Source organism: Bos indicus x Bos taurus, chromosome 21 (assembly GCF_003369695.1).
Source record: "Bos indicus x Bos taurus breed Angus x Brahman F1 hybrid chromosome 21, Bos_hybrid_MaternalHap_v2.0, whole genome shotgun sequence".
NCBI lineage: Eukaryota > Metazoa > Chordata > Mammalia > Artiodactyla > Bovidae > Bos > Bos indicus x Bos taurus.
The window spans coordinates 58,062,740-58,087,666 of record NC_040096.1 but is presented as its reverse complement, the minus strand read 5'-3'; the positions used below and the strand labels follow the sequence as shown (position 1 = coordinate 58,087,666).

General features: G+C 36.0%; 1 protein-coding gene across 8 annotated transcripts in view; it reads right to left on the bottom strand.

Annotated features, from left to right (window-relative positions):
* The window catches only part of UNC79 (unc-79 homolog, NALCN channel complex subunit), a 278,726-nt gene that overhangs the window by 167,895 nt on the left and 85,904 nt on the right, over positions 1-24,927 (bottom strand). The window lies entirely within an intron of this gene.

Here is a 24,927-nt window from a genome sequence, read left to right as displayed (position 1 = left end):
ACTGCTATAAGTGGTTATGTCACCATTCCATTTCCCACCCCATCCCCATCAAATGTGGAGACTGAAAAGATGAGTTTCTTGCCCACATGCAATGCATCTCTTTCATATGTTGTACTTGCTAAATCACTTTAGTCATGCCCAACTCTTTGCGACACTATGGACCATAGCCCACCAGGTCCCTCTGTCCTATGGGATTCTCCAGGCAAGAATACGGAGTGGGTTGTCATGCCTTCCAGGGGATCTTCCCAACCCAGGGATTGAACTGATTTTCATACATTACCCACAGTCTAAACCTCTGCTAATTTGTTAATACCCAACTCCTCAACACAGTATACATACAGAGTGAAGACAAGAACAAAGTGAACTGAGACAAATAAGAACGAGAATTACAATTACTTATCTTCATCCAGAATACTCCATAGCCCAAAGCACTTAGTTAACAATATTACACCATAAAAAAGTAATAGGATTATATGTTTGAAAGTAGGACATTTTTCTACATTGCCATATTTTAAACCTCAGATATACAGATGATACTACTCTAATGGTGGAAATCAATGAGGAACTAAAGAGCTTCTTGATGAAGGTAAAAGAGGAGAGTGAAAAATCTGGTTTAAAACTCAACATTCAGACAAGTAAGATCATGGCATCTGGTCCCATCACTTCATGGCAAAATAGATGGGGAAACAATGGAAACGGTGTCAGACTTTATTTTCTTGGGCTCCAAAATCACTGAAGATGGTGACTTCACCCATGCTCCTTGGAAGAAAACTATGACCAACCTAGACAGCATATTAAAAAGCAGAGACATTACTTTGCCAACAAAAGTCAAAGCTACGGTTTTTCCAGTAGTCGTGTATGGATGTGAGAGCTGGACTATAAAGAAAGCTGAGTACCAAAGAATTGATGCTTTTGAACTGTGGCATTGAAGAAGACTCTTGAGAGTCCCTTGGACTGCAAGGAGATCAAACCAGTCAGTCATAAAGGTAATCAGTCCTGAATATTCATTGGAAGGACTAATGTGGAAGCTGAAGCTGCAATACTTTGGCCACCTGATGTGAAGAACTGACTCATTAGAAAAGACCCTGATGCTGGGAAAGATTGAAGGCGGGAGAAGGGGACAGCAGAAGATGAGATGGTTGGATGGCATCACCGACTCAATGGACATGAGTTTGAGTAAGCCCCGGGAGTTGGTGATGGACAGGGAAGCCTGGCATGCTGCAGTCCATGGGTTTGCAAAGAGTTGGACACAACTGAGCAACTGAACTGAACTGAATGGCAGAAAGTGAAGAGGAACTAAAGAGCCTCTTGATGAGGGTGAAAGAGGAGAGTGAAAAAGCTGGCTTAAAACTCAACATTCAAAAAATAAGATCATGGCATCTGATCCCATCATTTCATGGAAAATAGATGGAGGAAAAGTGGAAACAGTGGCATATTTTATTTTCTTCAGCTCCAAAATCACTGCAGATGGTGACTGCAGCCATGAAATTAAAAGACTTGCTCCATGGAAGAAAAGCTATGGCAAACCTAGACAGTGTACTAAAATGCAGACACATCACTTTGCTGACAAAGTCTGTAGGCAAAGCTATGGTTTTTCCAGTAGTCACGTATGGATGTGAGAGTTGGACCATAAAGAAGGCTGAGCACTGAAGAATTGATACTTTCAAATTGTGGTACTGGAGAAGACTCTTGAGAGTCCCTTGGACAACAAGGAGATCAAACCAGTCAATCTTAAAGGAAATCAAAACCGAATATTCATTGGAAAAACTGATGCTGAAGCTGAAGCTCCAATACTTTGACCACATGATGTGAAGAGCCAATTCATTGAGAAAGACCCTGATGCTGGGAAAAACTGAGGGCAGGAGGAGAAGGGGGTGACAGAGGATGATATGTCTGGATGGCATCACCAACTCAATGGACATGAGTTTGAGCAACCTCTGGGTGATAGCAAAGGACAGAGAAGCCTGGCATGCCGCAGTCCATGGGGTTGCAAAGAGTTGGACACAACTTAACAACTGAAAAACAAAATATTTGATAAGAAATTAAAAGGATAGGAAGGAGAAAATGAAAGTGCACAGGGTTTTTATATTACATGTAAACTGCTAAGTCACTTCAGTCGTGTCCGACTCTGTGGGACCCCATAGACAGCAGCCCACCAGGCTCCTTCGTCCCTGGGATTCTCTAGGCAAGAACACTGGAGTGGGTTGCCATTTCCTTCTCCAATGCATGAAAGTGAAAAGTGAAAGTGAAGTCACTCAGTCGTGTCTGACTCAGCGACCCCATGGACTGCAGCCCACCAGCCTTCTCCGTCCATGGGATTTTCCAGGCAAGAGTACTGGAGTGGGGTGCCATTGCCTTCTCCGACATGTAAACTAGTATAACATTATTTGAAGGTAGACTATAAAGTTAAAGGTGCATATTGCAATTGAAGAATTGTAGAGTAATTCTTTTTTTTAAAAAAGCTGTAGCAAACAATTCAAAGAGAGAAAAATGGAACAGTAAAAACTAATCCAAAAGAAGGCAAGGTATCCAAAAGGAACAAAGAATAGATGTGGCAAATAGAAAACTAGCACAAGATAACAGACATAAGCCTAATAATATCTGTAATTACATTAAGTATAAATAGCCTAAACAATAAACACATTAAAAGACAAAGATTGCCAAATAGGATTTGAATTTCTCAAAAAGCATGACCCAAATATATGCTGCCTAAGAGAATCACACTTGAAATATAAAAAGAGATAAGTTAAAAGTAGTTGAAGCAAAATATATATATATACTGAACAGCAACTATACAGCAACAAAAAAAATGTTAATTCAATAAAAGTTGTTAATTAGCTAGTGAAAAAACAAAAAGAATCCTGAGGTATCATAGAAATAGTAACTGCAAGATGCAACTGCCACCCCTGAGTTTGAAGGAATAAGGAATTAAGAAAAAAAAAGAAAGAAAGAAAAAAGTAGATGAGAGAAAAACTATTATGATTCAAATGCTAATCATAATAAAGCTGGAATGTCTATATAAATATCAGACAAGTAGACTCCAAGACAAAGAATATTACTGGGAGCAAAGAAAGATATTTCAGAATGATGAAAATGTCAATTCATCAAGATAACAAAACAACCATAAAAATGAGTGTATCTAATGACAGAGTTTCAAATTATATAAAGCAAAACTGACAGAACTTAGAGGAGAAATAAGTCCATAATTAGTGTTGTAAATTTCAACAATCCTCTCTCGGTAATTCATATAACAAGCAGACCAAAAAAATCAATGAAAATAGAAGACTTGAACAACATTCTCAACAACCTGACTTAATGGATAATGATAGAATTCTCCACTCAACAACTGGAACAGACACAGTGTCTAGGAGATATGTACTAAGGGCACAGGCAGCATTTACTAAGACAGTATTCGCACCCATAAAGTAAGCCTCAACAATTTAAATCGAGTGATAGAATAAACTATGTTCTCTGATCTCAAAAGAATTAAACTAGAAATAAATAACAAAAGATATCTAGAATATAACCAAATATTTGTACATTTAAAAAAGCTTACTTCTAATCAATCCATATATCAAAGAGAAATTACAAGGAATATTAGAAAATATTCGTTTCTGAAATACAATGAAACCACAGCATTTTGAATTTGTAGGCTGCAATTAAAATAATGCTTAAAGGGAAATTTTTACCTTTAAATTCTTGCACTGAAAAATTTTAAATGTCCAAAATAAACAATTGATACTTTAATAATATACAAAAAGAACAAAGTCAATCCAATGTTAGTAGAAGGAAGAAAATAATAAAGATAGAAGTACGTATCAATAAGACTGAGAACAAAAAACCAACAGAAAATCATAAAACAAATGCTGTGGGGTTTTTTTGGAAAGTTCAATAAAATTGATAAGCCCCTAGGTAGACTGATGAATTGAGAAATATAAAGAAGCAAACTATCAATGTTAGGAATGAAAGGTAGGACATCACTGCAGATACTAGACACATGCCAATAAATTACATAAGTTGGATGAAATGCTCACATTCAACAAAAAGCACAGTTACGAAATTACAAAATTCAACTCAATAAAAAGTAGAGTTAAATGCCCCATTCTATTCAATTGAATTCATAATGTTAAACTTGCCCACAAAGAAAACCACAAGACCAGATGGATTTACCAGATGGATTCACTATTTACTATTAAAGGAATAAATAATACAAATCTTACATAAACTCAGAAAATAAAAGAGGAAACAATTTCCAACTTACTTTATGAAGCCAGCATTACTGTGTAAACAAAACTAGATGAAAACATTACAACAAAAGAAAAGTAGATCAATATCCCTCATAAATGTAGGAGCAAGAGCACTTAGCAAAAAAATCAGCAAGTATGTCTGGCAGGATAATATAGCTGAAAAGTGGAACGTATCCCAGGAATGCAAGGTTGGCTTAACGCTGCAAGTAAATCAATGTAATTCACCTTATTAATGGAATTAAGTAGGGAAGTCATATGATCATTTAATAGAAGAAATCACATTTGACAAAAACTAACATTCATTCACAATAAAAATTCTCAACAAACTACGAATAGATGGGGACTTCCTCAACATGATAAAAAACATCTGTGAAAAACCTACAGCTAACATCATGTTTAACAGTGAAAGCCTGAACACTTTCCTGCCACAAATGAAGGGGAAAAACAAAGATATCCATGCTCAGCACTTCTATTCAATACTAAACAGGAGATAAGAGCCAGTGTAACGAGAAAAAGAAAATAAGGGAGTGGGGAAAGAAAGGAAGGAAGGGAAAGAGAGAGAAGGAGGGAACCAGGCAGGTAGGCAGGCAGGCAAACATACAAATTAGAAACAAACAAACAAAAATCTTTATTTGCAAGAAAACAAATCATATATACAGAAAAAATCTTAAGAAACTTAAAAATAAGATACAAAAAATAAGTGAATTTAGCAAGATTGAAGAATGTAAAGTCAATACACAAAAGTAAATTATGTCTCTATATAATGGCAATAAACAAGTAGAATATTAAATTTTAAAATACTACTTACAATAGCACCCAAAATATAAAATATTGAGGAATACCTTTAACAAAATATCAGTAGGACCTGTACACTGAAAACTAGTAAATATCGCTGAAAGAAATTAAAGATTTCTTTATTTATTTAAATTTTTTATTTAATTTAATTTATTCACCTAAATAAATGGCCAGAATTGCCACATTTATGAATCAGAAGACTCAATACTGAGTTAATTCTCCCCCAGATTAAACAATATATTCAATGTAATCCCAGTCAAACCAGATTGCTTTGTAGAAATTGACAAACTGAGAGTAATATTTCTATTAAAATGTAAAGGTCCTATAATAGTCAAAACAATTTTGAAAAGGAACAAATCTAGAGGATTTAAACTACATAATTTCAAGATTTACTATAAAACTACATTAGTCAAGATAGTGTGATAATGGTGTGAAGATAAACAATGAAATAGATTCATGCATATTAGTTTTTAACAAAATTAGTTTTTAACAAAATAGTCACTGCAATCCAATGTGGAAAGAGTAAGTTTTTCAACAAATTGAACTGAAACAAAAAAGTCAACCCTTATGTCCCACCATATACAAAAATTAATTCCAAATGGGTCATGTACTTAAATATATATATTTATATTAAATAATATATAAATATATTAATTAATATATATAATTTTTATATAAATTTATATAAATATTTATTTATATAAATTTATATAAATATATAAATAAATATATAATATTTATATTAAATAATATATAAATATATTAATTAATATATATAATTAAATAATAAATAAATATAAAGGCTTAAACTATAAAGCTTCTAGAATAAAACATTGGAGAATTTCCTTATAACCTTAAGGGAGACTAAAGAAAAACTATAAAAGAAAAATCAATAAATTGAAATTTATTAAATTGAAAATTTTGCTCTTTGGAATACCTGAAAAGGAAATCCCCTGACTGAAAGACCACATCCATAATATATATATCTGAAAAAAAGTCTTCTATTTTGAACATCTAATAGACTGGAAATCCAATTTTAAAATGAACAAAAGATTTCAGTGAGAACTTTACAAAAATATATACAAATGGCCAATAAGCACCAATGAACAATAAGATGTTCATTATCACTAGTCATCAGAAAAATGAAACAACAATTTGTTATTACCACCTGGCTATCAGAATGTCTAACATCAAAAAGACCAACAATCCCAAGTATTGATAACAATATAGCATTAGAACTCTCAATATACTTCTGGAGGGAGTATGCTGCTGCTAAGTCGCTTCAGTCGTGTCCGACTCTGTGCGACCCCATAGATGGCAGGCCACCAGGCTCCCCCGTCCCTGGGATTCTCCAGGCAAGAATACTGGAGTGGGTTGCCATGTCCTCCTCCAATAAAATGGTACAATCACTTCTGAAAAACGATTTGGACTTTTCTTATAAAATTAAATATATACTTACCAAACAATCCAGTGTTTTCACTGTCCAGTATTTATCAAGAGAAATAAATGTGTATCTTCATAAAAAATACTTTTTTATGTGAATGTTTATAGCTTTACTCATAATAGGTAAAAGTGTTCATCAAGAAACCAATGGATAAACTGTGATATACCCATACAATGCATTACTATCAATATTTTGTAAAATGAATTACTGATATACCAACATGAATAAACTTTAAAAACATTGTGCTTCTCCCAAATCTCCCCACCCTCTCCCTCTCCCACAGAGTCCATAAGACTGCATTGAAACATGTATAATATCATGTATGAAACGAGTCGCCAGTCCAGGTTCGATGCACGATACTGGATGCTTGGGGCTGGTGCACTGGGACGAACCAGAGGGAGGGTATGGGGAGGGAGGTGGGAGGAGGGTTCAGGATGGGGAACACATGTATACCTGTGGCGGATTCATTTCAATATTTGGCAAAACTAATACAATATTGTAAAGTTTAAAAATAAAATAAAATAAATAAAAATAAAATTAAAAAAATAAAATAAAAACATTGTGCTAAATGAAATAAGCAGACACAAAAATAGTATATACTATGTGATTCCATTCATATGAAATCCTAGGACAGGCAAAACTAGTATACAATGACAGAATGCAGATCAGTGGTTGTCTATGGTGAACTTACTGAAAAGAAAGCTGGAGATATTCTGGGGATGATGGAAATGTTCTGTGTGTTGATTATAGCTTTGGTTACATTAGTATATACACTTGTCAAAAGTTATCAAACTATGCTTAAAATGTGTTATTTTACTGAAGGAAAATTATAACTCAATAAAATTGTTTTTAAGAAATGAAGGATTAATCAAATGTATACTTCAAAGGAAAAGAAGCAGCATACTGAAACATGAGAGAAAACATTTATCTGATCATCATCTAGTCATTGAATCAAATTAGGAAAGTGTGTGGCATCTCGAACATGAAGCAAGAACATAAAAGCTCTATAAAAACAAGAATAGAAAGTCAAAATAATTTGCATGAAATATTCCCTTTGTATCTCTAATTTTCTTGAAGATATCTCTAGTCTTTCCCATTCTATTTTTTCCCTTTATTTCTTTGCATTGTTCACTTAGGAAGGCTGTCTTCCTAAGGATACTAAGGATACTAACAGAATGAAACAAAAACCTATTTAGATAAAAGATATGATAAATGTAATTAAACTAAAAATGAAATAGCAAAATTAGAAACACTCATTCAATGCAATAAATAGTGCTCAGTTAGGGTAAAAGTCACTCCAGTACTCTGGCCTGGAAATTCCCATGGACGGAGGAGCCTGCTAGGCTACAGTCCTTGGGGCCGCTAAGAGTCAGACACAACTGAGCGACTTCACTTTCACTTTTCACTTTCATACATTGGAGAAGGAAATGGCAACCCACTCCAGTGTTCTTGCCTGGAGAATCCCAGGCACAAAGGAGCCTGGTGGGCTTCCGTCTATGGGGTCACACAGAGTCAAACACAACTGACGCGACTTAGCAGCAGCAGCAGCAGGGTAAAAGTCAACTAGGTTATAAAGAAAATTAACCTAAGAAGCTATACCAACCTATGCATTCAGCAAAAACAAGACCTGTAGCTTAGATCAAGAGCTCCTTATTGCAAACTTCAGACTTAAATTGAAGAAAGCAGGGAAAAATCACTAGGCCATTCAGGTATGACCTAAATCAAATCCTTTATGATTATACAGCGGAAGTGATGGATTCAAGATCTGATAGACTGAGTGCATGAAGAACAATGGAGGTCTGTAACATTGTACAGGAGGCAGTGATCAAAACTAACCCCAAGAAAAAGAAATGCAAAAAGGCAAAACGGTTGTTTGTGGAGGCTTTACAGATTGCTGAGAAAAAAAGAGAAACAAAAAGCAGAGAGGGAAAGATACACCCGTCTGAATGCAGAGTTCCAAAGAATAGCAAGGAGAGATAAGACAGCCTTCCTAAGTGAACAATGCAAAGAAATAAAGGGAAAAAACAGAATGGGAAAGACTAGAGATGTCTTCAAGAAAATTAGAGATACAAAGGGAATATTTCATGCAAAGATGGGCACAATAAAGGACAGAAACAGTAAGGACCTAAAATAAGCAAATGAGATTAAGAAGACGTGGCAAAAATACACAGAAGAAATGCACCAGAAAAAAGGTCTTAATAACCCAGACAGCCACAATGGTGTGGTCGCTCACCTAGAGCCAGACATCCTGGGGTGTGAAGTCAAGTGGGCCTTAAGAAGCATTACTATGAACAAAGCTAGTAGAGGTGATGGAATTCCAGCTGAACTATTTCAGATCCTAAGAGATGATGCTGTGAAACTGCTGCAGTCAATATGCCAGCAAATTTGGAAAAGTCAGCAGTGGCCACAGGACTGGAAAAGGTCAGTTTTCATTCCAATCCCAAAGAAAGGCAATGCCAGAGAATGCTCAAACTACCATACAATTGTGCTCATTTCACATACTAGCAAGGTAATGCTCAGAATCCTTCAAACTAGGCTTCAACAGTGTGTGAACTGAGAAATTCCAGATGTACAAGCTGGATTTAGGAAACGCAGAGGAATCAGGAATCAAATTGCAGACATCCACTGGATCATAGAAAAAGCAAGGGAACTCCAGAAAAACATCTATTCTGCTTCACTGACTACGCTATAACTTTTGACTCTGTGGATCACAGCAAACTGTGAAAAATTCTGAAAACGATGGGAATACCAGACCACCCTACCTGCCTCCTAAGAGACCTGTAAGCAGGTCAAGAAGCAACAGTTAGAACCTACATGGAACAGCAGACTGGTTCAAAATTGGGATAAGAGTATGTCAAGGCTGTATGTTATCACTTTGCTTATTTAACTTATATGCAGAGTACATCATGCAAAATGCTGGGCTGGATGAATCGCAAGCTAGAATTAAGATTGCCAGGTGACATATCAATAACCTCAAAAATACAGATGACACCACTCTAATGGGAGAAAGCAAGGGGGAACTAAAGAGCCTCTTGATGAAGATAAATGAGGAGAATGAAAAACATGGCTTAAAACACAATATTTAAAAAACTAAGATCATGCCATCCGGTCCCCTCACTTCATGGCGAATAGATGGGGATAAAATGGAAACAGTGACAGGCTTTATTTTCTTGGGCTCAACAGTCACTGCAGATGGTGACTGAGCAATGAAATTAAAAGATGCTTGCTCCTTGGGAAATAAGCTATGACAAATTAATTAAAAAATATTTATATAGCAATATTTTTAAAAAGCTATTTTTTAAAAAGATAGATAAGGCTCCATGAATTAAGAACAACAAAAGTAACTCCTCTAACAGACAAAATCACTGGTTTAAGTCTTGTCTTCAATAACTGTGAATGCCAGAAAACAGTGAAGTAATTTTTACATATCTTTCACAGTGAAGCAGAGGTTTTTTTTTCATGATGAAATAGAAAGACTCTTAAATATACCTGACCTTGAATATATATATACATTCCACCACTGAAAATAATACAGAAAAAAAAATTCTGAGTTCTATTTCCCCAGAAATGATATACAATTTAAGCCAACTCTCCTACTAAGAATACTTAGAAAACCAGACACCGTTAAATGCAAAAACAAATGAACCCAGAGAATTTTATGGGAGAATTGTGGGGCCACGATCCAAAAGAAGAAGGGATTGCCAAAAGGTGGACCTGGCATCTGAGTCCACTCTTTCTCCTTTGCCTATTTCTCTTTCTGCCAATTCTGCAACATGAGCCAATTTCAACAGACTCTCTGACACAAGAGAACTAAATTTGGAACTAGTTGACCACCAAAGAATGGGAAACCTAAAAATCACCCTGGGCTGTGGGTAGAGGTCCCAAAAGGTCACACCCTAGCAGTAAAAGGGAAACAGAAATAGACCAACCCTCACAGGGACTGAAGATCAGCTTCAAATTATCTCAAGAATTTACTGTAGTTTTTTTTTTTTTTTTTTAGCTTCATTAAAGTGACCTGGGTTACCAATGTCTACAGTTTCCTTCCAGAAGCAAACATAAATACTTTCTGAAGAAATACAATTTAATCCTAAACCTCAAATTAACTCTATAGTTTTTCTATCTAATATCTTGCACACAATTATTTTTTTAAGAACAAAAAATAAAAAGATAAGAAAGCAAAAGAAATTCAACAGAATCAGAGCCTCCAGAGATCTAGAATACTGAGTTATCAGAAATAGACTTTAAAATAAATATGCTTAATATATGCTATAAAGAAAGACAAATTAGAGATTATAATCAAATAATTGGAACTTTTAAAGCACCAAATGAAAATTGTAGAACTTAAAAACATAATTAACAAAATGAAGACTACATTTGGAAAGCTAAACAACTAATGAGGAGGAAGAAAAATCAGACAAAGAGATTCTGAATGAAGCATAGAAAGATGAAATAAGAAAGGAGAATGCAAGAAATATCCATAGATGACATGGGAGAGAAGATCTAACATATGCGTCATTGGAATTCCAGAAAGAAAGATGAGAATATGGTATAAGCCATTGTTGAAGAAATAAGGAAACTTCCAATTACAACCATGATATTTTAATAATATATGGATTTATCCTTCAACTGCAAAAAAAAAAAATGTATAAAGCAACTCATTTCTGACACTGGGTATAGATTTTAACACAAGATTGCAATCTTTTGAAAAAGGAAGAGCACACAAATTAAGTTCTACATTCACTTTGGTTTTCTGCCTGGGAATATTCCCAGACTGTAGCAAAAAGAAGTGGAGCCCAATAAGTAATTAGCATTTTCGGTGAGTAGAGGAAACATCACAGTGAAGAATTGCTAAGGCAACTGGAAATTGAGTAAAGTAAGAACAATAGCGAGTGCCAGAGAACAGGTCCCATAAATCTGTGTAAGGATGCTCCTCAGGTCCTTGGCTTAATCATAAACTTCATGGGCTCACAGAAAAGCTCTACAAGGACTAGCAGAGAACACAAGCTTAATGGCTTAATGGCTAAAAGCTGAACAGTGATTTTACAGGTCACATAGTGCTAGAGATGCACTGTATTTCCAATATAGCCAGAGTAGGTAACTTTGGTGAACACACCAGGAATTTAGGAGCCCGCAGATAGGTCACTACTAAAAAAGTAAAAGCCAATATCTCTAATGAATATAGATATAAAAATTCTCAATAAAATACCAGCAAACTGAATTCAGCAGCACATGAAAAGGATCATTTACAAAGGTCACGTGGGATTTATCACTAGGATGAAAAAATAGTTCAACAAACACAAATCAATAAATACGATACATTGCATTAGCAGAGTGAAAGAAAAAATCATATGATTACCTCAACGGAAGCAGAAAAAGCATATGACAAAATTCAATATTCGTTCTTGATTTTAAAAATCTTAACATATCAGGCATAGCAGGAAAATATCTCATCATTAATAAAGAACATATATATCAAGTCCACAGCTAACATCATACTCCATGGTGGAAGGTTGAAAGCTTTTCCTCTAAGTTCAGGATCAAGACAAAGTACCCACTCTCACCACCCCTATTCAACATGGTACTGAAAGTTCCAGCTACAGCAATTAGGCAAGAAAAATAAATAAAAGGTATGAGAATTGGAAAGGAAGATGTAAGCTTGTTTCTATTTCCAGATGACATTATAATACAAACAGAAAATCCTGAAGACACAAGAAAACTTACATCTCATCAATGAATTCTGTTAAGTTGAAAGATACAAAATACAGATACAAAAATTATTAGTATTTCTGTACACTAACAATGCATTTTGTGAAAAAGAAATAAACCAACTGCATTTACAATAGCATCAAAAATTATAAAATACTTAGGAATAAACTTAACCAAGCAAGTGAAAGACCTCTATCTAGTCTGAAAACTATAAGACATTGTTGAAAGAAATCAAAGAAAACATAAATAAATGGAAAGGTATCCCATGTTAATGAAGAGGAAGAGTTAATAGTGTTAAAATTTCAATACTACCAAAATCCATCCATAGATTCAATGCAATTCCTATCAATATTAAAATGACATATTTTATAGATGTAAAAAACACTCTTAAGATTTATAAGCAACCACAAAAGACCTCAAATAGTCGTAGAAATTCTGAGAAAGAACAAAGCATGAGGCATCACATTCCTTGATTTGAAGCTATACGTTTGAGCTATAATAATCAAAATAGTATGATACCAACATAGAAACAGATCTACAACCAACGGAACAGAACTGAAAGCCGAGAACTAAACCCAAGCATACACAGTCAATTAGGATTTGACAAGGGAGCCAGGAATCTCAATGGAGAAAAGACGATCTCTTCAGTAACTGGATATTCACATGTAAAAAAAAAAAAAACTGGATCCCTATCTTGTATTACAAAAAATTAACTCAAAATGAACTAAAGACTTAAATGTAAGTCATGAAAACATAAGAATAAAGCTCCTTCACATGTGTTTGATTATCATTTTTTTAATAGGACACCTAAGCATAAACAATAAAATCAAAAATAAGTAAGTGGGACTACACCAAACTGAAAAGCTTTTACATAGCCAAAGAAACCAACAAAGTGAAAAGCAACCTATGGAAGGCAATAAATATTTCTAAAACATACATGCAATAAGTAGTTAACATCCAAAATATTTAAAGAATTCATACAGCTCCATAGCAAAGAAAAAGAAGAAAACAGTATAAAAATAAGCAAAGGACCTAAATAGATATTTTCCAAAGAAGATATGCAAAAAGCCAACAGGTACATGAAAAGATTCTCAACATCACTAGTCATTAGGGAAATGCAAATTAAAAACCACAATGAAATACTACCTCACACCTGTTAGAATGACCATCATCCAAAATACAAGAGATAAGAAATGCAGAAACTTTCTGTACAATTGTAAATTAGTACAGCCATTATGTAAAACAGTAAAAGGAATACTCAAAAAATTAAAAATAGAACTACCACTTCCACTTCTGGAAATATGTCCAAAGGAAATGAAAATAGTAACTTGAAAGGATATCTGCACCCCCATGCTCACAGTACCATTACTTATGACAACCAGGACATGTGAGCAATGTAAGAGTCCATCAATGGATAAAAGTTGTGACTTCAAATTTCCAGTTAAAAGATAAATAATTATTAGGAGTTGAGGTACAACATGAAGATTACAACTAACACAGCTGTATGATATATAAGAAAGTTATTAAGAGAGTAAATCCTGAGTTCTCACCACATGGAGAAAATTTTTTTCCTTTTTCTTCTTTGTGTTGATATATGGGATGATGGGGACCAGACTTATTGCACTAATAATTTCACAATGTATGCAAATCAAATCATCAGGCTGTACACCATAAACTTATATAGTGACATATGTTATTTCTCAATAAAACTGGGAAAAAAAGGAAAATTTCAATCAAATATAAAAAAAAATGAAAACTTTTTCAAAAGAAAAAAAAGGGGGGCGGCTTAGTCTTCAAAACAGCAACAACTTGGCATGAAACTAGAAACCAACCACAGAAAGAGAAATGAGGGAAAAAACAACTCAGTTCAGTTCAGTTCAGTCACTCAGTCAACTCTTTGCAACCCCATGGATGCAGCAAACCAGGGTTCCTTGTCCATTACCAACTCTCGGAGCTTGCTCAAACTCATGTCCACTGAGTTGGTGATGCCATCCAACCATCTCATCCCCTGTTGTCCCCTTCTCCTCCTGCCTTCAATCTTTCCCAAAATCAAGGTCTTTTCCAATGAGTCAGTTTTTTGCATCTGGTGGCCAAAATATTGCAGCTTCAGCTTTAGCATCAGTCCTTCCAATGAATTTTCAGGACTGATTTCCTTTAAGATTGACTGGTTTGATCTTGCAGTCCATGGGACTTTCAAGAGTCTTCTCCAACACCACAGTTCAAAAGCATCAGTTCTTCGGTGCTCAGCTTTCTTTATAGTCCAACTCTCACATCCATACGTGACTACTGGAAAAACCATAGCTTTGACTGGATGCACCTTTGTTGGCAAAGTAATGTGTCTCCTTTTAATACACTGTCCAGGTTTGTCATAGCTTTTCTTCCAAAGAGCAAGCATGTTTTAATTTCATGGTTGCAGTCACCATCTACAATGATTTTGGAGCCCAGAAAAATTAAGTCTGTCACTGTTTCCATTGTTTCCCCATCTATTTTGCCATGAAGTGATGGGACCAGATGCCATGATCTTCGTTTTTTGAATGTTTAGTTTTAAGCCAGCTTTTTCACTCTCCTCTTTCACTTTCATCAAGAGGCTCTTTAGGTCCTCTTTGCTTTCTACCATAAGGGTGGTGTCATCTGCATATCTGAGGTTATTGATATTTCTCCCAACAATCTTGATTCCAGCTTCTGCTCCATCCAGCTCGGCATTTCCCATGATACACTGAGACCAGTGCGATTTGATCACAGAACTTCCACAGGACTGGGGAAACAGACTCTTAGAAGGCACAAACAAAACCTTGTGCACACCAGGAGCCAGGAGAAAGAACTGATCCAGACTTGCCTGTGAGTGTCCAGGAGTCTTGGGTGGAGGAGTGGGTCAACAGTGGCCTGCGGCACAGTCAGGGCACTGAATACAACAGTGCCTGCACAAATCCTTCTGAAGGAGGTCGCCATTACCTTCATTACCCCTACCATAGTTGGCCTCAGGCCAAACAACAGGGAGGGAACACAGCCCCACCCATCAAATGAAAACTGGATTAAAGACTTACTGAGCACGGCTCCGCCCATCAGAACAAGACCCAGTTTCCCCCACAGTCAGTCTCTCCCATCAGGAAGCTTCCATAAGACTCTTATCCTTATCCATCAGAGTGAAAATCACAATCACAGAAAACCAACCAAACTGATCACATGGATCACAGCCTTGTCTAACTCAATGAAACAATGAGCCATACCATGTAGGGCCACCCAAGATGGACAGGTCATGGTGGAGAGTTCTGACAGAACGGGGTCCACTGGAGATGGGAATAGCAAACTTCAGTATTCTTGCCTTGAGAACCCCATGAACAGTATGAAAAGGCAAAAAATGATTACATGGAGACTAAACAATCTGCTACTCAAAAACCAGTGAGTCAACTATGAAATCAAAGAGGAAATTTAAAAATGCCTGAGGAAAACTACAATGAAAAATGAAACATATGAAATCAGTTCAGTCCAGTTCAGTAGCTCAGTTGTGTCTGACTCTTTGCGACCCCATGAAATAGATGGGATACAACAAAAGAATATATATATATATATATAACTGAATCACTTTGTTGCACAGTAAAAATTAACACAACATAGTCAATCGATTATACTTCAATCAATTTTTAAAAGTCAATAAAATAAATATTAAACTTAAAAAGAAAAATCTATGGGATGCAGCAAAAGCAGTCCTAAGAGGGAATTTCACAGTGCTATAGGCCTTTCTCAAAAAAAAACAAGAAAAATCCTGAATAAACAATCTAAACTACCACCTAAAAAAATTAAAAGAAGAACAAACAAAACCTGAAGTAAGCAGAAGAAAGGAAATAATAAGGATCAGAGAGGAAATAAAGAGATATTTAAAAATAGAAAGAGATATTTAAAAATAGAAAGAGATATTTAAAAATAGAAAAAAATCAAAGAGCTAGTTTTTTGAAAGTATAAACAAAATCAAAAAACCCTCTGGCCAGGCTCACCAAGAAGAAAAGAAAGAGGACTCAACTAAACAAAATAAGAAATGAAAGAGGAGAAATAATAACCAATTGCACAGAAATTTTAAAAAAAATCGAGAAAACACTATGAATACTTTTATGCCAATAACAGACAACCCACATGAAATGGACAAGTTTCTAGAAACACACAGCCTGCAAAAACTGAATCAAGAAGAAATATAATTTGAATAAACACCACCAGAAGTAAAACAGAATCCATAATTTTAGAAAAAAACTCCCTGCAAACAAAAGTCCAGGATGAGGTGGTTTCACTGGGGAATTCTATCAAACATACAAAGAACTATACCTATCCTTCTCAAACTCTCAAAAGACTGAAGGGGAGGGAACACTCCCAAAGTCACTCTATGAAGCCAAAACTAAGGACACTACAAAAAAAGAAAATTATAGGCCAATATCTTTGATGAATATAGATGCAAAAATCCTCAACAAAATATTAGCAAACTGAATGCAAGAACACATAAAAAGGATTATACACCATTATCAAGTTGGAGTCACTCCAGGGTCTCAAGGGTGGTTCAGCACTTGCAAGGCAATCAATGTGATACATCACATTGACAAAAGAAAAACAGCACATGATTATTGCAAAAGATGCAGAAACTGCATTTGATAAAGTTCAACCTCCATTCATGATAAAACCTGTTCCCAAAGTGAGTATAGAGAGAACATATCTCAACATAATAAAAGTCACTTATGACAAATCCACAGCCATAATACTCATTGGTAAAAAGCTAAAAGACTTCTCCCTAAATTCTGAAACAAGACAAGAATACTCTCTCTTATCACTTTTATTCAACATAGTATTTAAAAGTTCTAGCCACAGCAATCAGACAAGAGAAAAGTAAAAGGTATCCAAATCAGAAAGGAAGAGGTAAAATTGTCTCATATACATATGACATGATATTCTATCAAGAAAACCCTAAAAACTCTACATAAAAACTATTAGAACTGAAAAATTCAGCAAGACCGCAGGATACATGATTATTATACAGAAAGTTTTTGCCTTTCTTTACATTAACAATGAACTATCAGAAGGAGAAAGTAAAAAAAAAAAAATTAAATCACATTTTAAAAAATACCTAGGAATAAACCTAACCAAGCAGGTTTATTTTTTATTTATTTGGGATTTACTTCCAATCCCAAAGAAAGGCAATGTCAAAGAATGCTCAAACTACCACACAATTGCACTCATCTCACACGCTAGTAAAGTAATGCTCAAAATTCTCCAAGCCAGGCTTCAGCAATACATGAACCATGAACTTCCAGATGTTCAAGCTGGTTTTAGAAAAGGCAGAGGAACCAGAGATCAAATTGCCAACATCCGCTGGATCATGGAAAAAGCAAGAGAGTTTCAGAAAAACGTCTATATCTGCTTTTTTGACTATGCGAAAGCCTTTGACTGTGTGGATCACAATAAACTGTGGAAAATTCTGAAAGAGATGGAAATACCAGACCACCTGACCTGCCTCTTGAGAAACCTATATGTAGGTCAGGAAGCAACAGTTAGAACTGAACATGGAACAACAGACTGGTTCCAAATAGGAAAAGGAGTATGTCAAGGCTGTATATTGTCACTCTGCTTATTTAACTTACATGCAGAGTACATCATGAGAAACTCTGGGCTGGAAGAAGCACAAGCTGGAATCAAGATTGCCGGGAGAAATACCAGTAACCTCAGATATGCCAATGACACCACCCTTATGGCAGAAAGTGAAGAGGAACTAAAAAGCCTCTTGATGAAAGTGAAAGAGGAGAATGAAAAAGTTGGCTTAAAGCTCAACATTCAGAAAACGAAGATCATGGCATCCGGTCCCATCACTTCATGGGAAATAGATGGGGACACAGTGGAAACAGTGTCAGACTTCATTTTCTTGGGCTCCATAATCACTGCAGATGGTGATTGCAGCCATGAGATTAAAAGACGCTTACTCCTTGGAAGGAGTAACCTAGATAGGACCAACCTAGATAGCATATTGAAAAGCAGAGACATTACTTTGCCAACAAAGGTCCATCTAGTCAAGGCTATGGTTTTTCCACTAGTCACGTATGGATGTGAGTTGGACTGTGATGAAAGCTGAGCACCGAAGAATTGATGCTTTTGAACTGTGGTGTTGGAAAAGACTCTTGAGAGTCCCTTGGACTGCAAGGAGATCCAACCAGTCCATTCTGAAGGAGATCAGCCCTGGGTGTTCTTTGGAAGGAATGATGCTAAAGCTGAAACTCCAGTACTTTGGCCACCTCATGCAAAGAGCTGACTCATTGGAAAAGTCTCTGATGCTGGGAGGGATTGGAGGCAGGAGGAGAAGGGGACGACAAAGGATGAGATGGCTGGATGGCATCACTGACTTGATGGACGTGAGTCTGAGTGAACTCTGGGAGTTGGTGATGGACAGGGAGGCCTGGCGTGCTGTGATTCATGGGGTCGCAAAAAGTCGGACATGACTGAGCGACTGAACTGAACTGAAGCAGGTTTAAGATGTATACACTGAGAACTATAAAACATTGATAAAGGAAACTGAAGATGATTTAAGGAAATGGAAAGATATCCCATGCTCTTGAATTGGAAGAATTAATGCAGTTAAAATGGCCACACTACCCCAAACAATTTACAGATATAATGTGAATCCTATCAAATTACTCATGACTTTTTTCACAGAACTAGAACAAATAATCCTAAAATTTATACAGAACCACAAAAGACCCAGAATTGCCAAAGTAATCCTGAGGAAAGAGAACAAAGCTGGAGGTATAACCCTTTCAGACTTCAGACAATACTACAAAGCGACATTAATCAAAACAGCATGGCTTTGGCACAAAAGACATACAGGTCACTGGAATGGAATACATAGCCCAAAAATAAATCCACACACCAATGGTCAATGAATCTTCAATGAAGGAGGCAAGAATATACCATGGAGAAAAGACAGTCTCTTCAAGTTGTGTTGGAAAAGCTGGACAGTCATATGTAAATCAATGAAGTTAGAACACTCACTTACACCATATAAAATAATAAACTCAAAATGGTTTAAATACTCAAATATAGGGATTTCCCTGATGGTCCCCCTAGAGACTAAGACTCCACGCTCCCAATGCAGGGAGCCCAGGTTTGATCCCTGATCAGGGAATTAGATCAAACATGCTTCAGTGAAGAGTTCCTATGTCGCAACTAAGGATTTTGCGTGTTGCAACTAACAGATCCTGCATGCTATGACTAAAAGATTTCACATACTGCAACTAAACCCAGTGCAGCTAAATAAATACAGAACTATTTTTTAAAAAGACTTAAATATAAGACATAACACCATAAAACTCCTAGAAGAGAACATAGGCAAAATATTCTCTGACACAAATCGTAGCAGTATTTTCTTAGACTGTCTGCCAAGGCAAAAGAAAGGAAAATAAATAAATAAACAAACAGGATCTAATCAAATGTGCAAGCATTTGCACAACAAAGGAAGATATAAACAAAATGAAAAGCAAATCTACAGAATGGGAGAAATTATTTGTAAATGAAGCAACTGACAGGAGCTTAATTTGATTTAAAGTCAAATCAAATAGTAATTATATTACATATATGTGGACAAAGTGCTTCAATTAAAAGGCAAAGATCATGAAAACTGAGTTTAAAAACTAGAACTATATGCTACTTACAAGACACACATGAAATACAAAAATATTAAAAAGTTGAAAACAAAACATCAAAAAATATCACACATGCACTCTTGAAAGCTGGTGTAGATATATTAGAATAAAACAAAGTACATTTTAACAGACAAAAAGGCATTATTAGTAATAAAGACATGCACTTCATAATGGTAAGTTTCAGTTCACCAGGAAGATGTGTGTGTGTGCTCAGTCACTTCAGTCGTGTCCGACTCGTTGTGACCCTGTGGACTGTAGCCCACCAGGCTCCCTTGTCCATGGGATTCTCCAGGCAAGAATACTACAGTGGGTTGCTATACCTTCCTCCAGGAGACATTCCCAATCCAGGGATCGAACCCCCATCTCCTGTGTCTCCTGCATTGCTGGCAATCTTTTTTACCTCTGAGCCGCCAGGGAAGCCCCACCAGGAAAATACTGTCTTCTAAATTTGTATGCATCTAATAATACAGCTCCCAAATTTATACAGCAAATATTGACAGCTACAAGGTGGAATATACAAATCGACAGTCATCATGGGAGAGTTTAACATTCTACTCTTGGTAACTGATGGAAAAAATATGCAAAAATGCAATAAGGATATAGAACATTTGAACTATACAATAAAAAAATTTATTTAATTGACATACATAGAACACAGTACCAAACAATAGCTAAACATAAGTTCTTTTTAAATACAAAGGAACATTTACAAAAATGACCATAAACTTACTCTAAAGAAAGTGTTAAAATTGTCAAAGTAATGAGATAATATGAAGTATATCGTCTGACTATAGAGGAATCAAGCTATAAATCAATACAAAACTTCACTACAAAAATCTCCTTATGATTAGAAATTATCATCCTTCTAAATGATGCATGAGTCAAAGAAGAAACCTCAAGGAACTTAGAACTCAGCATAGCATAGGAGGTTTTAGCCAGGACAAGGCAAGAGACACAAAAGACATAAGGATTGAAAAGGAGACATTAAACTGTTCTTGTGCTTGTGCTAAGTCACTTCATTCATGTCCGATTCTTTGCAACCCTATGGACCGTAACCTGCCAGGCTCTCCTGTCCGTGGATTCCCCAGATAAGAACATTGGAGTGGGTTGTCATCCCTTCCTCAAGGGATCGAACCTGTGTCTCCCACATTAGCAGCCAGGTTTTTTACCACTAGGGCCATCTGGGAAGCCCTAAACTGTTATCATTCAACAATAATACAGATTTACACATGAAAAATTTTTAATAAGTGTTTGCACTTATTAAAAAGTGTCTGCAAATATATTATTAGAATTAAAAAGTGAATTTATCAAGGTGGCCAAATATAAGATCAGTATACCCTGATGGCTCAGACAGTAAAGAATCTGTCTGTAGTGCAGGAGACCCAGGTTTGATCCCTGGGTTGGGAAGATGCCCTGGAGAAGGAAATGGCAACCAATTCCAGTATTCTTGCCTGGGAAATCCCATGGGCAGAGGAGCCTGGCAGGCTGCAGTCCATGGGTTCCCAAAGAGTCAGACGTGACTGAGCAACTAACACTTTCATTTTCGTACTAGAATTAACTGCACACCTACATATTAGCAAAAAGGGTTATAAAATGTAATTTCTAAAAGATTTATCATTGATAATAACATCAAAAGATAAATGAATGCCTAGTGACAGACTACATGAGTCATAGGCAAGACATCTACACAAAAACCAGAAAACAGCATTGAGGGGAACTAAAGAAAGCCTAACTAATAGAAGAAAGATACTCTGTTTTGGTTTGGAAGATTCAGTACTACCAAGGGGCCAGTTTCCCAAAATGATCTGGATTCAAGGCAATCATCAATCAAAATCTTAGTTGCTTAGGTATGTGTTTGTGTATGTTTAACTTGACAAACTCTTCAACTTAGCAAAACTTGAAGGAGGAAGAGAAGAAGGAAGAGGAAAGCAGGGGGAGACAAGGAAGAGATCAACAATTATGGGGTAGAAAGATCTGCACTAAAGGATATAAAATTTTATTATTATCCATTAAAACTGGATAGATTCATACCCTCTGATCCAGTACTTCCACTCTAGGCATATATAACAGAATTGTATGTGTGTGTATACTCAAAAGATATGTGGAAGAATGTTCACAGCAGCATTATTTATAAGAGCCAAAATGTGGGAAAACCCAAATATCCATCAATAGGAAAACCGATACATAAACTGTGGTACATACATTTGGTAAAATATGTATATAGAAAAAAATGAACAACGTGCAGTTATGCTCAACCCATGAACAAATCACACACACATACGTGTGTACACAAATGATGTGTGCACATTCCATGTATATAAAGTTCACAAATAGGCAAAAATAATCTCTGATGTTGGAAACAAGTCTAGTGGTTAACTATGGGACAGAAGGAAAGGCAATCATCGTAGTAAACATGGTGGGAAATGTTCCATATACACTTAAAATTTGTATTACTTTATATGTGTATAAGGCACCAATAAAATGGTTTAAAGCATTTTAAGTTATGTGGAGATAAAATCAATATAATAAAATAAATAAGAACTTGATGAGGAGGAAGTTATGACATAAAAGGATTGGAAAGGCTTTCTTGTATTTTAAGCTTATATACAACTCAAAAATCCAATTGTACTAATGTAGAATTAGACATTTGGTAGGCTAGGCCAAAGTCTAACCTCGTAGCACTATCTTTAGTTAGTAGCACTTTATCTACTTTTGCCACAATCTCAGTCTTAGAAATGTATTTGTGCCACATTTTTGTCCTGTAATTCAGGTGGAAACTACACAATAACTGGTGCTCACCTTTGCTAACAAAGGCTGGAGAAATATCAATCACCTCAGATATGCAGATGACACCACCCTTATGGCAGAAAGTGAAGAGGAACTCAAAAGCCTCTTGATGAAAGCGAAAGTGGAGAGTGAAAAAGTTGGCTTGAAGCTCAACATTCAGAAAACGAAGATCATGGCATCCAGTCCCACCACTTCATGGGAAATAAATGGGGAAACAGTGGAAACAGTGTCAGACTTTATTTTTCTGGGTTCCAAAATCACTACAGATGGTGACTGCAGCCATGAAATTAAAAGATGCCTACTCCTTGGAAGGAAAGTTATGATCAACCTACATAGCATATTCAAAAGCAGAGACATTACTTTGCCAACAAAGGTTCGTCTAGTCAAGGCTATGGTTTTTCCTGTGGTCATGTATGGATGTGAGAGTTGGACTGTGAAGAAGGCTGAGTGCCGAAGAATTGATGCTTTTGAACTGTGGTGTTGGAGAAGACTCTTGAGAGTCCCTTGGACTGCAAGGAGATCCAACCAGTCCATTCTGAAGATCAGCCCTGGGATTTCTTTGGAAGGACTGATGCTGAAGCTGCAACTCCAGTACTTTGGCCACCTCATGCGAAGAGTTGACTCATTGGAAAAGACTCTGATGCTGGGAGAGATTGAGGGCAGGAGGAGAAGGGGACGACAGAGGATGAGATGGCTGAATGGCATCACTGACTCGATGGACGTGAGTCTGAGTGAACTCCAGGAGTTGGTGATGGACAGGGAGGCCTGGCGTGCTGCGATTCATGGGGTCGCAAAGAGTCGGACACGACTGAGCGACTGATCTGATCGGATCTGGCCTATTGTAGCAAGAAAATTGCTAAATGGTTTCTTTCTCCCCAGAGAAGCAGAGCTTTATAGAACACTCTAATGGCTATTTCATTGCCAAGAAACCTGTAATTCTTGCATCATTAAGACTTGTATTTAATGACCAAAATAATTGGGGTACTCTTTTGTTTATGATAAATACTAATAAACTGAAAAGAAGCAAACATTGTAGATTGCCAAATCCTCACTGTTTGATCTTCTTCATATGAGCTATAATATTCCCACGTTACTATCCTTTAAAAGCAATCAATACATTAAATATAAACATATGCATAGTTAAAATTACTAACAATGATTAAATCTAGGTGGCTATACGTGTGCTCATAGTATTAGTCTTTTCTGTATTTGAACTTTTCTGTAATTGAAAAACGTCATAATGAAAGGGGAGAGGTAACTTTGCAGAATTATATATAATATGATCTATTTTATTTTAAGAGGTACATCACAAAAACTGGAGGGAAATAAACCAAAATGTTAACAATGGTCATTTCTTGGTAATATTTTTTTCTCTCTTTCAGATTTCTATAATTTTTCTAAAAACAAATCTTTCTTTTACAAAAAAATAAAATTTATGTCTTAAAAAGGAAACACATCACTGGGAAGACATACAATGTTGCTGCTCCCTAAGAAAGCATTTAATCTTTGAGTCCATAAAATTCTATCTCCGCATAATTTTATTATGGAGAACATTTAAGGTTGTAAAGCCATCTAAATACTGATGATACCGTTTAGTGCATATTTCATTGCAGGAAGAATTGCAGAAAATTTCCAGTGCTCCAGCTAAAGTTTAATTACAGAACTGAATTGAGCAGAAAAATATAGGTTTTTAATTAAGATGATCTAGGATCAAACTCAAGCTGTGCTCTTTTATTATTTGTGTAAGTTTAGTGATATTACTTAAACTCTGTCCCACTCTTGATCTATAACATTAAAATAAGAAAATATACCTCCCAAGATTTTTGTGAGAATAAATTGAAAAAAACTGTCTGTAAAGCTAAATATGGTGCTTGGCCCACATATTCTGTTCAGCTAAGAGCAGGCTAAAATATGAAATGAAATACTTAGCAGCTAGACCAATGTCTGACAAACAGCCAGCGCTGGATAAATTGTAATACATAGAACAGAATGATTTAACTTTTCCCATGATCTCTTGTTTCCTGCACAGAATGCCATGCCTCACTAGCATGGGAGTTCCAAGACAGCTGCTTCCCTGGACGGAGGGTGGCAGGTAGCAAGCATATAAGGACACATGGCAAGGATGGAAATGTGTCGGGGTATGAACACAAGAATGGATTGAAAAATGAATGCCTGTAGACAGAAACGTCTTGTTCATAAATGCCAAGAAAAGATGAAAGAGTCTCTTTGGTCTCAGTAAGCATAGGCTGAGCTATTCCGGGGAGACAGCTTTGGCTGTCTT